General features: G+C 46.5%; 3 pseudogenes; all 3 read right to left on the bottom strand.

The window, feature by feature from the left end:
* The window catches only part of LOC142091706 (von Willebrand factor A domain-containing protein 5A-like), a 521,312-nt pseudogene that overhangs the window by 46,276 nt on the left and 459,764 nt on the right, over positions 1–15,272 (bottom strand).
* Positions 1–15,272, bottom strand: part of LOC142091600 (epimerase family protein SDR39U1-like) — a 334,998-nt pseudogene that overhangs the window by 38,909 nt on the left and 280,817 nt on the right.
* Positions 661–3,675, bottom strand: LOC142091676 (olfactory receptor 10A4-like; annotated as a pseudogene).

The raw sequence follows: 15,272 nt of genomic DNA, 5'->3' as shown, positions 1-15,272 counted from the left end.
TTTGCCTGTTTCACTCCATTCAATACCAGTGGAGAATAGGGTTATCAGCCCAGCCATAGTTCTTTACATTCAAGATATTTGAAGTAAAGCAAATCATTACGCCTTCAGGCCTCCACATGAACTTTTTTCACAGAATAGAGCTGAAGAGCTCATCTGGGAAATATCTTAATCAGACCTCACCAGAAGACTAATGTCTTAGATATTTGTGGGGTGCTTCTTATTAGGTCCATTGTCCTCTTCTCTGATAATTTCTTGCCCTCATCACTGTGTAATTATTTTTAGATAAGCTCCACAGAAATGTTTTCACAATATTCAGAGAATATTGTGACTTTCATCTTACCATAGGTAAACAGATCTGCAAAGTACAGAACTATTTCTGGATGGACAGAGAGGACGTAAAGGATACAGTAGCATGCAATTCACTTGATCTGTATGCCAAACCTACCTTAAAATGACATGAAAAATAATCTGGAAAATACCTCTTAAAAAAAAAAAAAAAACAAACCCCAAATTAAAAATAGAATTATCTGGAGGATTGACTCAGAGCTACAAGGTAGATATGAATTTTTGATAAGTGATGGCAAGCCATGTTGTCTTTGCAGTAATGCACAAAATATCAAAGCTACTGCTAGGTTTAATTTCATATAATTCATAAACATGTCACATATTTATATCTTTGACTATCAGTCTTTTCAAGGCTTGTTTCACCTCTTTGTTCCTCAAGCTGTAAATCAAGGGGTTCATCATTGGAGACATCAGTGTGTAAGACAGAGAAAGCAGTTTGTTACTGCTGCTTGAATAAAAAGCTTTGGGTCTCAAGTAGGTCACAATGCCAGATCCGTAAAACAGAGTGACCACGACCAGATGGGATGAGCAGGTAGAGAACGTTTTTCTCTTGCCCCCAGCTGACGGCATCTTGAAGATGGTATGGAGTATCTGGACATATGACACAACTATGAGTAAGAAGGGGACCATGATGAAGAGGACAGCTATTATGTAGGTGGTGATTTCATTCTTGTAGGTGTCCACACAAGCCAACTTCAGTAGAGGCAGCAGATCGCAGAAGAAGTGATTGATCCTGTTGGGCCCACAATATGGAAGGGTAAAGATGAAAGTTGTCTGCCCTGAGGCCACCAAGACCCCAATAAGCCAAGATACAGCTGACAGCAGGAAGCACTTATTCCAGCTCATCATGGTCGTGTAGTGCAGGGGATCCATATGGCCACATAGCAATCGTAGGCCATGGCAGACAGCAGACAACATTCTGAGATCCCTAAGAGGGTGAAGGCGTACATCTGTGTGGCACAGCCCAGAAAGGATATGCCCTTCCTTTGTGTGAAGAAGTTCACCAGCATCTTGGGGACTCTGGATGTAATGTAGCCAATCTCCAGGAAGGACAAGTTCTTGAGGAAAAGATACATGGGGGACTGAAGGGCAGCATCTACCATAGTGATCATAATGATGAGGATGTTTCCCACCAAAGTACTGAGGTATATGAGCAGTACCAGACTAAAGAGACACCCACACTTTGCAACTCCTTTTAAACCACATCCATTTGCACCTGATTTAGCTATAAAGAAGGTAAACACTCTGGTCAGGGAAAGCGCATAAGTCAGTGCACTCAGTTGTTTCTCATCTTCATTGGCAAGTAAGTGTTTTTTCCCTGATTAATTGTTTGCTGTGACGAATTCATATGAAGCTATCCTAAAGTGTGGACTTACACACTGACAGTGTGGTTGCCTTGAATTGTGGCTGTAGGTAAAAAATGAAATTAAAGGAGGTGTTTTTCTTTGCTGGTGTGTGTGGCAGAGGTACAAGCCCTTTTGTTCTTGGCCCAACAATATCAGTGAACACGCAGTAGAGCACAAAATCAGTGAACATGTAGTGAATATGCAGTTCCTTTGGAAAACAGCACAGAGGATGTTTAGCATGTCAGTTATCAAATGCAAAAACATTTGTAAAATGTTTCTATCTTCTTGTGGCAAGCCGCACAACTCTGCCAGTCTGTGTGTGTAATGACAGCTCTTTGTCATGAAAACATTTTTTTCATGGTGCTTTGGCACTCCACACCACAGGTATGGCAAATATGCTAGAGCCAGGGTCCATGAAGTAGTAGCTTCAGCACATCCAGTGCCCACAACCAAGATCCTTGAATTCCAGCTGGAATTCCAATATGAGTATCAGCATTCAAAAGGCATTATTCTGGGTTTAAGGAAAAAGCATTTTCCACAGAATGCTCTTGCTGAGTTAGCAGTTTGGTAGCATATAATCAGATAGAATCATTGATATTTGAAGGGACCTCTTGCTGTCATCTAGACCAACCTCCTCTGCTCAGGCAGGGTGTTGTGGGTTAATCCCAACAGGCAGCTAAGCACCACGCAGCTGCTCGCTGACTTCCCCCTCAGTGGGACGGGGGAGAGAATCGGAAGGGTAAAAGTGCAAAAACCTTTAAGTTGAGAGAAAGACAGTTTAACAGGTAAAGCAAAAGCTGCATGTGCAACCAAAGCAAAATAAGGAATTGTTTCACTACTTCCCATTAGCAGGCAGGCATTTAGACCTTTCCAGGAAAACAGGGCTTCATTATGCACGACAGTTACTTGGGAAAACAAACACCATAACTCCAAACATCCTCCCCTTCCTCCTTTCCCCCAGCTTTTATTGCTGAGCGTGACATCATATGGTATGGAATATCCCTTTGGTCAATTGGGGTCAGCTGTCCTGGTTGTGTCCCTGTCGTGGTTTAACCCCAGCCAGAAACTAAACACCACGCAGCCGGAACCAGGACAGTCCCCTCCCAGCTTCATGTGCACCCCCAGCCTACTCGCTGGCAGGGCAATGTGAGAAAAAGAAAAGGCTTTGATGCTGTGGAAGCACTGTTCAGCAATAGCTAAAACATTGTGTGTTATCAATACTGTTTTGGTCATAAAAGGCAGTATCATACGAACTGCTATGAAAAAAAATTAACTCCATCCCAGCCAAACCGACTGCAGTCTCCACCCCTTATTCCATACCATTTACATCATACTCAGGACCCACATTATCCAATACACCCTCATTAATCACCACCCCCTTTCCTGTCCGTTGATTTATACATAGATATCATTCCCTTAGTCTATCGGCCACCCCTGTAAAATGTCCGTAACATGTCCATAAATTGGCCACTGAGTTCATTTAGTCCACGGCTTGAATTCTGTGTGTTATGACAGTCGCTCAGGTCAGAGAGTCGGTGTGTTCTGTGGACTTGTTAGCCACCAAAGCCAGCTCAGATTGGGTCACTGCTGCCCTTGCCCTGCTTCTTGTGAGGCTAGTCGTCTGTTCTATTGGGTGGTTCCTGCTATGGTACTTCCTGTAACATGCAACTCAAATCATGGGTTACAACTTAAAAGTATATCCGTTACAATTTCCAGCCCTGCCCCCTTTGGACCAGGCCACAGGGTTTATCATTGCAATGAACTCCACCCCTTGCCCCTGCTCTGACGTGGGCTTATCCACGGAATACAGTCCCTTAGGGGTTTGCCTTCTCCAGTGTGGCCTTTTAGATGGGCCACAGTCTCTTCAGGGGCACACCTGCTGCAGCTTGGACTTACCCACAGACACAGACGCTTTGAGGTGTACTTGCTCCGGCATGGACTTATCCATGGCCACAGACACTTCAAGGTGTACTTGCTCCAACATGGACTTAGCCACAGGTCACAGTCCCTTCGACTCGAGTTCACACTGGAGTTCCAGCCTGTCCAGTACAGCAGCACAGGAACAGCAGCGATGCCTTGGCTATCTGCCATGCCAGGCTGTTAGCAAAATGTTCCCAGGCACAGCAGAGTAACATGATAAGCAGTACAGCAAACAGCAAAAGAATCCACTAACAAGCACGGGAGCCTGCCAATTAATAGCTGAACAGCTATACATTTGGTCTAGCACACTCCAACCAAATCCAATGTTATCTTGAACCCTTTGAGCTCAATGCTGGGCACCAAAAAGAATTTTTGTGGGTTAACCCTGGTAGGTAGCTAAGCACCACACAGCGCTCGCTCACTCACCCCAGTGGAATGGGGGAGAGAATCGGAAGGGTAAAAGTGCAAAAACTCATGGGTTGAGATAAAGACAGTTTAATAGGTAAAACAAAAGCTGCATGCGCAAGCAAAATAAGGAATTCTTGACACTGTGCAGGCACTGTTCAGTGATAATTAAAGCATCGTTGTGTTATCAACACTGTTTTGGTCACAAATCCACAACAGCACCATGCAAGCTACTGTGAAGAAAATTAACTCTCTCCTAGACAAAAGCAGTACACAGGGTCAGCTCAAACAGGTTGCCCAGGACCTTGTCCAAGTAGGATTGAATATCTTCACAGATGGAGACTCCACAGTTTCTCTGGGTGACCTGTTCTAGTGTCCAACCACCCCCACAGTAAAAACAGAAAGTGTTTTCTTGTGTTTACATTCCATTTCCCGGATTTTAATTCAGTCTGAACACAAGAAAACTTGCAATTTAAAGATTTCCAGGACAGCTCAGAGGAGGCTGTTGGTTTTTTTTTTTAACATCACAGATATACTGGTTCAATGCCAGGTTACTACAGACACATTGTTTGACTGGGATTGTGCTGTACACTGTGGGACAAAGCCAAATATGGCTGCCATTAGGAACAAGCTATAACTCATCTATTTAATAAACAATTAGGTTTAAACATGATACACAGAAAATGCAGAAAAATGAACAAGCCAGAAATACAGAAAAAGAAAGAAGTTAGAAAAGCCAGTACCATGAGCAAGCCAGAGCCCAGCAGTAGCTCACATCTGGTTCATACAGACAGACACCCTCCCCTTGTGCAGAGGCACTCCAGTTTTACCAGCATTGTTTGTAAGTCTCTGACCATCGGACTTTTCTTCATCTCTTTCTTGGTTCCTTTATTATTCCTCTTCCATTGTCAAAAGCAAAAATTATAGTGGTTCTTTTTTCCCTTTTAATGTGTTTATTTAGAACTTATCTGTCTAATTCTTTATTATCTGTCATGCTGCCTCATTAGCTATTCTTCTGTGGAAAGCCTCTCTCTCTCTTTCTCCTTCATCCCTTATTCTTCCTCTTTGTTATTTTTAGATTTTTTTTTTATTATTTTTAGAATTTCTTTGCAAACATCAATGCTTCCATCGCAGACAATTTTAAAGTGAGTCTCTTCAGGCCTTCAGAAACTCAGGACATCTTATTCTCACAAATATATTTAAAATGTGCCAAATTATACCCTCCCCAACAGCACCTTTTTGGTTCTTTTGACTATATAGGAACTTAGAGAGGTAGCTGAGGTGGAGAAATCTACATTACAGTTGTCCAGAGCACAGTATGAAGACTAACACCAAATGGCCAAAATACCATTTATAGCGATTCATAAATTTGTTGTCTTGTACTGAAGGGAAAAAACCCTCACATTCAGAACTCCTTTGTATGAGAGGAAGACACAAGCCATTTTATCTCTTGCAGAATCTTCCCACTGTTGTTGGATACATTCAACCCTCCTTCTCAAGGAGATCTTTGATGTCTCCTCTGGGAAGAACATGTGAAAGGTGGGAAGCCTCTTTCTATATTCTCTTTTATCTAGAAAAAAGGTAGACAAAATATGTAAGTAAATGCCAAACAGAAAACTACAAAATCATTCAAGAAGAGCACGGACTTGAGGAAAACATTAATCCCTGCAGATCTGCAAGTTTCACATCCAAGTTCTTTATCACATTAAGATCCTGCTGCAGCCAGCGAAGAGAGAGGAGATCAGTCAGGGTCTGGAGGTGCCTCTTTCGTCACCTGCTTAATCAGTTGTCTGAGAGAGGGGAATAAATCTCTCTCTGGACCTGCTTGTTCCTCACCAATAACTATAAAGGGAAACAGTGGTAAATATCCCAGACTTCGTTACTCTGGCTTCTAAATGTAATGCCTCCCCAACTCCTCTTTAGAAGAAGGACCACAATTTAATTACACTGATTTACAGAACAAACCAAGACGACTGTAAAATTGTTATAGCTCAGGACGTCGCCTATCTGAGAGGGTGAGTACATTAATGTCCATGCAAGCTTCTCTCCGTTATACATAGAGCCTGCCCTGTTCCTTTTTTTCTGTGTCCATTTGCGGCAGCACTGCTGAGTAATGAAGGTCTCTGAAATGCATGGCACTGGAAGTTGAAAATACGAAATGCAAATATACAGAGACAAAGTTGCATAGAGTACGTGTTACCAGAACAATTCACGTTGTTGAAGAGTGGAAAGTGCATGACTGTAGGGCATGACTTGTCTTCTTGGAAGATACAGCAGTCAGAAGGGTTGTTCTCATCCATTTCCTGATTCTCTATCTTGGGAAATGGGATACCGTTTGTCTGGCAGTATGTAGCTGTTTTCTTGATAGTCTGGGACACAGAGAAATTGTACGCATTTTTCAGTTTCTTTGCTTGTTTTTGAACTCCTAGAATAAATCAGTCCTATCTCCAGTAATAAAATTGATTGCTACAAAACAATGATGATTAGTTTCTTAGACTATACCTAAAGTATAATGATTCCTCAAGCATTCTCTGAGGAACAGACTAAGTCTAGAATATAAAAGAAAACCAAGTCACTTCTAGCAAGAACCTTTGTTTAACAAAGTACAGCTACACCCAGAAAGGCCATGTAGCTGACTTCCCAGCTTAACCTTGAAATGGTGTCATCACTATGGACCTGCCCAGTGATCACTGGACTGGTTACCCTCAGCAGACCCGATCCTTACCTGCCACCAGTCCTGATCCATACTGACTTGCCAAATTGACCTCGGACCTGCCTCATGACAGCAAACTTGCCTGATGATTCTGACCTTTGGTTGAACCTGACTGCCATCTCCAAGCCTGCCCTGTTTCACTCGCTTGGATCCTGTGAAACTGGGCACTGGCTGGCAAGGCCCTGCCCTGCCTGCTCTGTTATCACACCTGGCTCCCTTTCCCTTAGGAGCGTCTGGCCCTTGGCAGTTAGCTCAGGCCTTCCTGAGCCTGTGCCAAGCACCATGGAGCCTGGCCCACACCTGCGCAGGACCTTGCCGCTATGACTCCTCTTGAGGGATGAGCCTGGCCCGGGGCTCCGATATCCCCACGCTGCCAACCTACCACCCATTCCCAGGCACCTGAGCGATGTCCTTCCTCAAACCTGCCAACCCGCCAAGGCTCACCAGGGGCAGCTCAGAGAACCCCCTGCCCCACCCTCTTCACTCTCAATCCAGCCTGGACCCCGGCCTGAACACCCCTACCCAACCCCAGATCTCTCGTGCCATGTCCCCTTCCCAGTTGCCAGTCCCTGCTCTAGCTCTGTGTCCCCTGAAATAGTCCTCTGACAATGAAATCACTCTACAGCAAGGCCCTTCTGAACCCAGACCTCCCACACATGAGGACACACTTTGCTGGGATGGAAGGCTACTGTCAGGGTCCTGAATGCACTTAATAGGCCCTAATGGTCCTGGGGCCTCCCAGGACCCTTCCCATTGGCCCAGGAGTCTCACTGATGTTGTACAAGTAGCAGTGTTCAGCTCAGCTACAGATGTGCCTGGCCATGGACTCCATTGATCCACACCCCGACCCGTGGACTGACTTCCCAGCTTGACCCTGGACCTGCCTTTTCACCATGGACTTGCCTGATAATCTGGACTCCCGACTGACCTTGTCTGCCATCCTCGGACTGCCCTGCTTGTCTCTCTCCGGTGCTGCAGGGCTGGACCCTGGCTGGTGAAGCCCCTGCCCTGCTGGTCATGTTATTGAGCCTGGTTCCCTGTCCCTTAGGGAGGACCTGGCCCTCGCTGCTCCCTGACAATCTTATTTGTAGTCAGACGGAAATGGGCACTTGAAGAGATCAGTTAATCTATTTTCAACGCTGACTGTAAAATGCCCAAAGGAGCCAAAGCCTTGAGATGCAGCTGCCTCCACTGTCCCTAAAATGAACATGGCTGAAAATACCCAGAGAAGCAGCAATTTGAGATATCCCAGCACATTTTAAATTCTTAAGATTCACTAAACTTCATCAATTTGAATCAACCTCCAAAAGCAATTCCAAATCGAACACTATGTTTGGGAGGAACACAAACTACAGCAAGCAATGGTGATAGTTTTGTATAGGGTCTTTCCCCCACCTAATTCCCCCAACAATATGAAAGAATTCAATGTCAACACCATGTTTCCTAATCCTGCTAACCAGGATGAGGTTCTCTTTGATGAAATCTTCACCAGCTTGCCTCTCCTGCCCAACCAGATGTCCAGCTGTATTCTAGAATCATAGAATCATAGAATCATTAAGGTTGGAAAAGACCTCTAAGATCATCGAGTCCAACCGTCAACCCAACACCACCATGCCCACTAAACCATGTCCCTAAATGCCTCATCTACACATCTTTTAAATACTTCCAGGGATGGTGACTCAACCACTTCCCTGGGCAGCCTGTTCCAATGCCTGACCACTCTTTCAGTAAAGAAATTTTTCCTAATGTCCAATCTAAACCTCCCTTGGCGCAACTTGAGGCCATTTCCTCTCCTCCTATCGCTAGTTACTTGGGAGAAGAGATCAACACCCTCCTCACTACAACCTCCTTTTAGGTAGTTGTAGAGTGCGATGAGGTCTCCCCTCAGCCTCCTCTTCTCCAGACTAAACAACCCCAGTTCCCTCAGCCGCTCCCCATCAGACTTGTGCTCCAGGCCCTTCACCAGCTTTGTTGCCCTTCTCTGGACACGCTCCAGCACCTCAATGTCCTTCTTGTAGTGAGGGGCCCAAAACTGAACACAGTATTCAAGGTGCGGCCTCACCAGTGCCGAGTACAGGGGCACGATCACCTCCCTGTTCCTGCTGGCCACACTAGTTCTGATACAGGCCAGGGTGCCGTTGGCCTTCTTGGCCACCTGAGCACACTGCCGGCTCATGTTCAGCCGGCTGTCAATCAGCACCCCCAGGTCCTTTTCCTACAAGCAGCTTTCCAGCCACTCTTCCCCAAGCCTGTAGCGTTGCCTGGGGTTGTTGTGGCCGAAGTGCAGGACCCGGCACTTGGCCTTGTTGAACCTCATACATTGGCCTCAGCCCATCGATCCAGCCTGGCCAGGTCCCTCTGCAGACCCTTCCTACCCTCGAGCAGATCAACACTCCCGCCTAGCTTGATGTCATCTGCAAACTGACTGAGGGAGCACTCGATCCCCTCATCCAGATCATTGATAAAGATATTGAACAGGACAAGCCCCAGTACTGAGCCCTGGGGAACACCGCTCGTGACCGGCCGCCAACTGGATTTAACTCCGTTGACCACAACTCTCTGGGCTCGGCCGTCCAGCCAGTTTTTTACCCAGCGAAGAGTGTACCTGTCTAAGCCGTGCGCCGCCAGCTTCTCGAGGAGAATGCCGTGGGAGACAGTGTCAAAGGCTTTACTGAAGTCCAGGTAGACCACATCCACAGCCTTTCCCTCATCCACTAGGTGGGTCACCTGGTCATAGAAGGAGATCAGTTTGGTCAAGCAGGACCTGCCTTCCATGAACCCATGCTGGCTGGGCCTGATCCCCTGGTTGTCCCGCACATGGCTCGTGAGCGCCCTCAAGACGAACCGCTCCATAATCTTCCCCTGCACCAGGTCAGGCTGACCGGCCTGTAGTTCCCCAGATCCTCCTTCCGGCCCTTCTTGTAGATGGGCGTCACATTGGCAAGCCTCCTGTCATCCGGGACCTCCCCAGTTAACCAGGACTGCTGGTAAATGATGGAGAGTGGCTTGGCAAGCTCCTCCGCCAGCTCCCTCAGTACCATCGGGTGGATCCCATCCAGCCCCATAGACTTGTGAGTGTCCAGGTGGCGTAGCAGGTCGTTAACTGCTTCCTCTTGGATTATGGAGGGTTTATCCTGCTCGCCATCCCTGTCTTCCAGCTCAGGGGACTGAGTACCCTGAGGATAACTTCTCTGACTATTAAAGATTGAGGCAAAGAAGGCGTTAAGTACCTCAGCCTTATCCTCATCCTTGGTGGCAACGTTCACCCCCGCATCCAATAGAGGATGGAGATTCTCCTTGGCTCTCTTTTTATCATTAATATATTTGTAAAAACATTTTTTGTTGTCTCTCACGACAGTGGCCAGGTTGAGTTCCAGCTGGGCTTTTGCCTTTCTAATTTCCTCTCTGCACGACCTAACGCGATCCCTGTACTCTTCTTGAGTTGCCTGCCCCTTCTTCCACAGGTGATAAACTCTCCTTTTTTTTCCTGAGTCCCAGCCAGAGCTCCCTGTTCAGCCAGGCCGGTCGTCTTCCCCGCCCGTTCTTCTTGCGGCACATGGGGACAGCCCGCTCCTGCGCCTTTAAGACTTCCTTCTTGAAGAACGTCCAGCCTTCCTGGACCCCTTTGCCCTTCAGGACTGTCTCCCAAGGGACCCTCTCCACCAGTGTCCTGAGCAGGCCAAAGTCCGCCCTCCGGAAGTCCATGGTAGCGGTTTTGCTGGCCCCCCTACTTACTTCACCAAGTATCGAGAATTCTACCATTTCATGGTTGCTGAGCCCAAGCTGGCCTCCAACCACCACATCTCCCACCAGTCCTTCTCTGTTTGTGAACAGCAGGTCAAGCGAGGCACCTCCCCTCGTGGGCTCGCTTACCAGCTGCATCAGGAAGTTATCCTCCACACACTCCAGGAACCTCCTCGACTGTTTCCTCTCTGCCGTGTGGTATTTCCAGCAGACGTCCGGAAAGTTGAAGTCCCCCACGAGAACAAGGGCTCACGACTGTGAGACTTCTGCCAGCCTCTGGTAGAATATTTCGTCTGCCTCCTCATCCTGGCTAGGTGGTCTATAACAGACTCCCAGCAGGATATCTGCCTTGTTGGCCTTCCCCCTCATCCTTACCCACAAGCACTCGACCTCATCATCACTACCATCGAGCTCTAGACAGTCAAAGCACTCCCTAACATACAGGGCTACCCCACCGCCTCTCCTTCCTCGCCTGTCCCTTCTGAAGAGCTTATAGCCATCCATTGCAGCACTCCAATCGTGAGACTCATCCCACCATGTTTCCGTGATGGTGACTAAGTCATAGCTACCCCGCTGCACAATGGCTTCCAGCTCCTCCTGTTTGCCGCCCATGCTGCGTGCATTGGTGTAGATGCACTTGAGCTGGGCTGCCGATTTCTCCCCCGACACTGGCGTGCCGTCCCTAGGCTCTTCTCTAGTGAGCCTGATTTTATCCCCTTCCCCCTTCGAACCTAATTTAAAGCCCTCTCGATAAGCCCTGCCAACTCATACGCGAGAATCCTTTTCCCCCTGTGAGACAGCTGAACTCCGTCTGTCGGAGTTCTGATATACAGAATCCCTGATTCTGACAAGAGTAATCCAAATCCCTCTGACCTCTCTCTCTGACTGTAGTCAATTGCAGACCAGAATTCCTGATGGGCTTTTCAAAGGTCAAGAGATCACAGCCCTAGAATTATGCAACCATAGTTTTAGGATAAGAAGATCTTTGAGCAGAGAAATGAATGCATGAGCCAGCTAGAGATCATGACACCTAACTGCAGTTGTCTAAATGCAGGTTTCTACTTATACGCTAGGTGGCAAAGCTTCCATTATCATAAGTGAACATCCATCTAGTGAAGGCAATGGAATCTAGAGACCAATGTTACTGCTCATGCATCAGGACCAAAACTCAATTTCATAAACTTAGCTGTCCAGTTCCAACTCCTTAGGTTACCTTTTGTGTCCTCCAGGTTCTCCTCCAAAAGGGCACAGGGGTCCTATAGGTTTTATTTTGTGCCTTCCAACTTAATGCTGTTGACCCTTGTACTCAAGGGCAGTTTGTGTGACATTAGATGCTGGTGTTTATGTGACAGAACTGAGCTTATATATCTGCAATGATGTTTCAGATCTGGATTCCAGCCGTGTGAAATAATTCTGTTTATGACTAGTTTATTTGCTGCCCATAATGGGATGCTATTAGGAGATGGTGTTTCCTGGAAAGAAAAGCTATCTAACTCGCTGTTTTAAGAAAGTAAATGGCAAAGACAGTTTTCCTGGTTTAACATCACACAAACACAGCATAAAAGCTATGCTAAACCCCATGCATTCTGCCGCATAGATCTAGTTGGATAGCATAACCACTCCGTATTTTCTGTATATAAACAAATCATAATTTCATTGGATTTTCTTACGGCAGCTGTAAAGGAAGTTATTAGTCGTTCCCCATTTCCAGGTCAATGCACATCAGATTGTTTTAAACACCATCTTACTGAGATCCCACACTGAGGCTGGGAAGAGACAATATAATTCAGAACATAGTTGAATCTAGAGAACTTCACTTTTCGACTGGTGTGACAAAATCTGGAGGAGATGCATGGTCGTAGAAGAAATATGTGCAGATAGTGTACAAACAGCCTGAGGGCCAAGGCCTGAGAGCTTCAGAAGAGAAAGAACCATGCTTTCCACTAGTTCAAATAATTAACATTAAGCAATGGAATCTTAGTACAGCTGAAAGAGATTTGAATAAGGCACAAACTATGCAGGACTTGGGCCCTACAACAGCTGGCATATTCGCCGAGCTTGAGGCTCACAGGCTCTGGAGTGGACTCGTTACACCAGTGCTGTACAAGAGTGAGGCCTGACCTTTTCTGGGTCTCTTATAGCATTCTTGTGGTTCAGAGGGATTGCTATTTCCCTTCATCTTCTTTCCAGCTGAAAGTGCCCTGAATAAAGTGAAAGCCATGCCCAGTAGAATGACCTGTACGAGGTAGGCGAATATTAGCTGAAAGCCATGACAGCGTCAAGAGATCATGTGAGAGAACGTGAGAAGATCAGCCCAGCGAAAGAGTTTGGAGGACTGTACTGCGCAGACAGAGATCCAGGCCTTATCTGTGAACACACTCCTTGGAACAGGCATTGGAGAGAAAAAAGACCTGTCTGCAATGTCCAGATTTAATCTCAGAGCACTAGTCGGTTCACTCCAGAAGGAACTGTCCAAAAACTGCACATACACTGTGGCTGATGGAACTAGCAGAGCCCTGGATCTAAACACGTAATGTATCACCTAACATTGCAAATGTGTTTAAGGAATTTCAGTGTGAAATTTTACTTCGCAACTTATTTGTGTCTTGCTTTGACCTCTTCCTGCTCTCTTTGGTGCAAATCCAAATAGAACTCATTTCACCCACAACTGAGGCTATTAAATATTGCAGATACAAGCTAAATGAGTTCAGTTCATTGAAAACAAGCTTCAGTTTCGATAAAAGGGCAGAAATGCTGATTAGGTGCCACAAAAAAACCCACAGTAAGAATGGAGTTGCCTGTTAAAGAAAACCCAGTTTTGCTTTCAGATGTCTTGGCTCATGACTTTTTAATTTCAAAATTTCTCTAGTGATAGAAGTTCCAAACGACACTTGACATGAGGGCACCCTAGGTGTCCAGCAGCAATCCACTCAGTAATCCACTACCTGCAGCTGCCGAGACCCTATACTTCATCAGTTTGGCATGTCTGAGAAATCTTGCTGACAACACAGGCTCAGTCAGGAGCAAGGACAGATGCAAACCAGTGATTGTTCAGGATTAGGCCTCTTTTTTTATTTACTTAGGGAGGCAGATTCTAAGTGCTTTCATGAGACTTAAAAGCTTTGTGGATATTGGAAAGTAGTCCCTGGATGAGAATATCACTGGCACGTATTCTGCAATATGAGTTTCACCAGATCTTCTTACAGTGGCTTTACCCAAGATTTACACTGGAATTTAAGTTCACAAAACTCCAAAGCTGAAATTTTTCAAAACACATGCAATACGAAGAGTAATCAAAGATGTTAAAAATGAGATAAACTTGCCTAGGAGGTTTTCATGGAATGATTCATAGAATCAAAGAATCACAGAATGGTTTGGGTTGGAAGGGACCTTCAAAGGTCATCTAGTCCAACTGCCCTGCAAGGAGCAGGGACATCTTCAACTAGATCAGGTTGCTCAGAGCCCCATCCAACCTGACCTTGAATGTTCCCAGGGATGGGGCATCTACCACCCCTCTGGGCAACCTGGTGCAGTGTTTCACCACCCTCATTGTAAAAAATTTCTTCCTTATGTCTAGTCTAAATCTACCCTCTTTTAGTTTAAAACCATTCACCCTTGTCCTGTCACAACAGGCCCTGATAAAAAGTTTGCCGCCATCTTTCTGATAAGCCCCCTTTAAGTACTGATAGGCCGCAATAAGGTCTCCCCGAAGCCTTCTCTTCTCCAGGCTGAATAACCCCAACTCTCTCAGCCTTTCTTCATAGGAGAGGTGTTCCATCTGCCTGATCATTTTTGTGACCCTCCTCTGGACCTGCTCCAACAGGTCCATGTCTGTCCTGTGCTGAGGACCCCAGAGCTGGACACAGCACTGCAGGTGGGGTCTCACCAGAGCAGAGTAGAGGGGCAGAATCACCTCCCTCGACCTGCTGGCCATGCTTCTTTTGATGCAGCCCAGGAGATGGTTGGCCTTCCGGGCTGCAAGCGCACATTGCCGGCTCATGTCCAGCTTTTCATCCACCAGTACCCCGAAGTCCTTCTCGGCAGGGCTGCTCTCAATCCCTTCATCCCCCAGCCTGTATTGATACTGGGGGTTGCCCTGGCCCAGGTGCAGGACCCTGCACTTGGCCTTGTTGAACCTCATGAGGTTCACACGGGCCCACTTCTTGAGCTTGTCCAGGTCCCTCTGGATGGCATCCCGTCCCTTAGGCGTGTCGACAGCACCACTCAGCTTGGTGTCATCTGCAAACCTGCTGAGGGTGCACTTGCACTATTCACTGACATGATATTTAAAGTTTCCCCTGTGATACTGGCAGAGATTCACCTGACTAAAATTGGACTTCTACTGTCCATGCTCATGCTGCCGTAGATTTCTATTCAATGGAGAGGCATTTCCAGACAAAGTTTCATCACATCTTTAAGCAAGTACCTAAATGTATCTGTGAAGAGCACCTGTGAAGTTCTTCTTTCTCACTCATGAAGAGACCTTAAGGTGAGTAACTCAAATGTTCAAAACATTTTACCTAGTCTTCCTTTTGCTGCTGATATACCTATGGAATCCCTTCTTGTTGCCCTTCACATCCCTCACCAGATGTAGTCATGCTTGACACTTCAGGTCTCACTTGGCAGTTTCCTTAGTGCCCACGATGAGGAGCAGTGGGGGGTGATAACCTGAGGGCCACGCAAGCAACAGCTATCTCTCCACAAGGTCTCCCAAATCCAAGCCCCCAACAAGCAGCAAACCTCCCTAGACAAGCGATCAGATTGGCAGATGGGGGGGTCTGCCCACTGCAGCACGGAGC

The sequence above is a fragment of the Calonectris borealis genome, chromosome 22 (assembly GCF_964195595.1).
Source record: "Calonectris borealis chromosome 22, bCalBor7.hap1.2, whole genome shotgun sequence".
NCBI lineage: Eukaryota > Metazoa > Chordata > Aves > Procellariiformes > Procellariidae > Calonectris > Calonectris borealis.
Note: the sequence above shows the minus strand (reverse complement) of the source record. Positions and strands in the feature narration are given on the sequence as shown.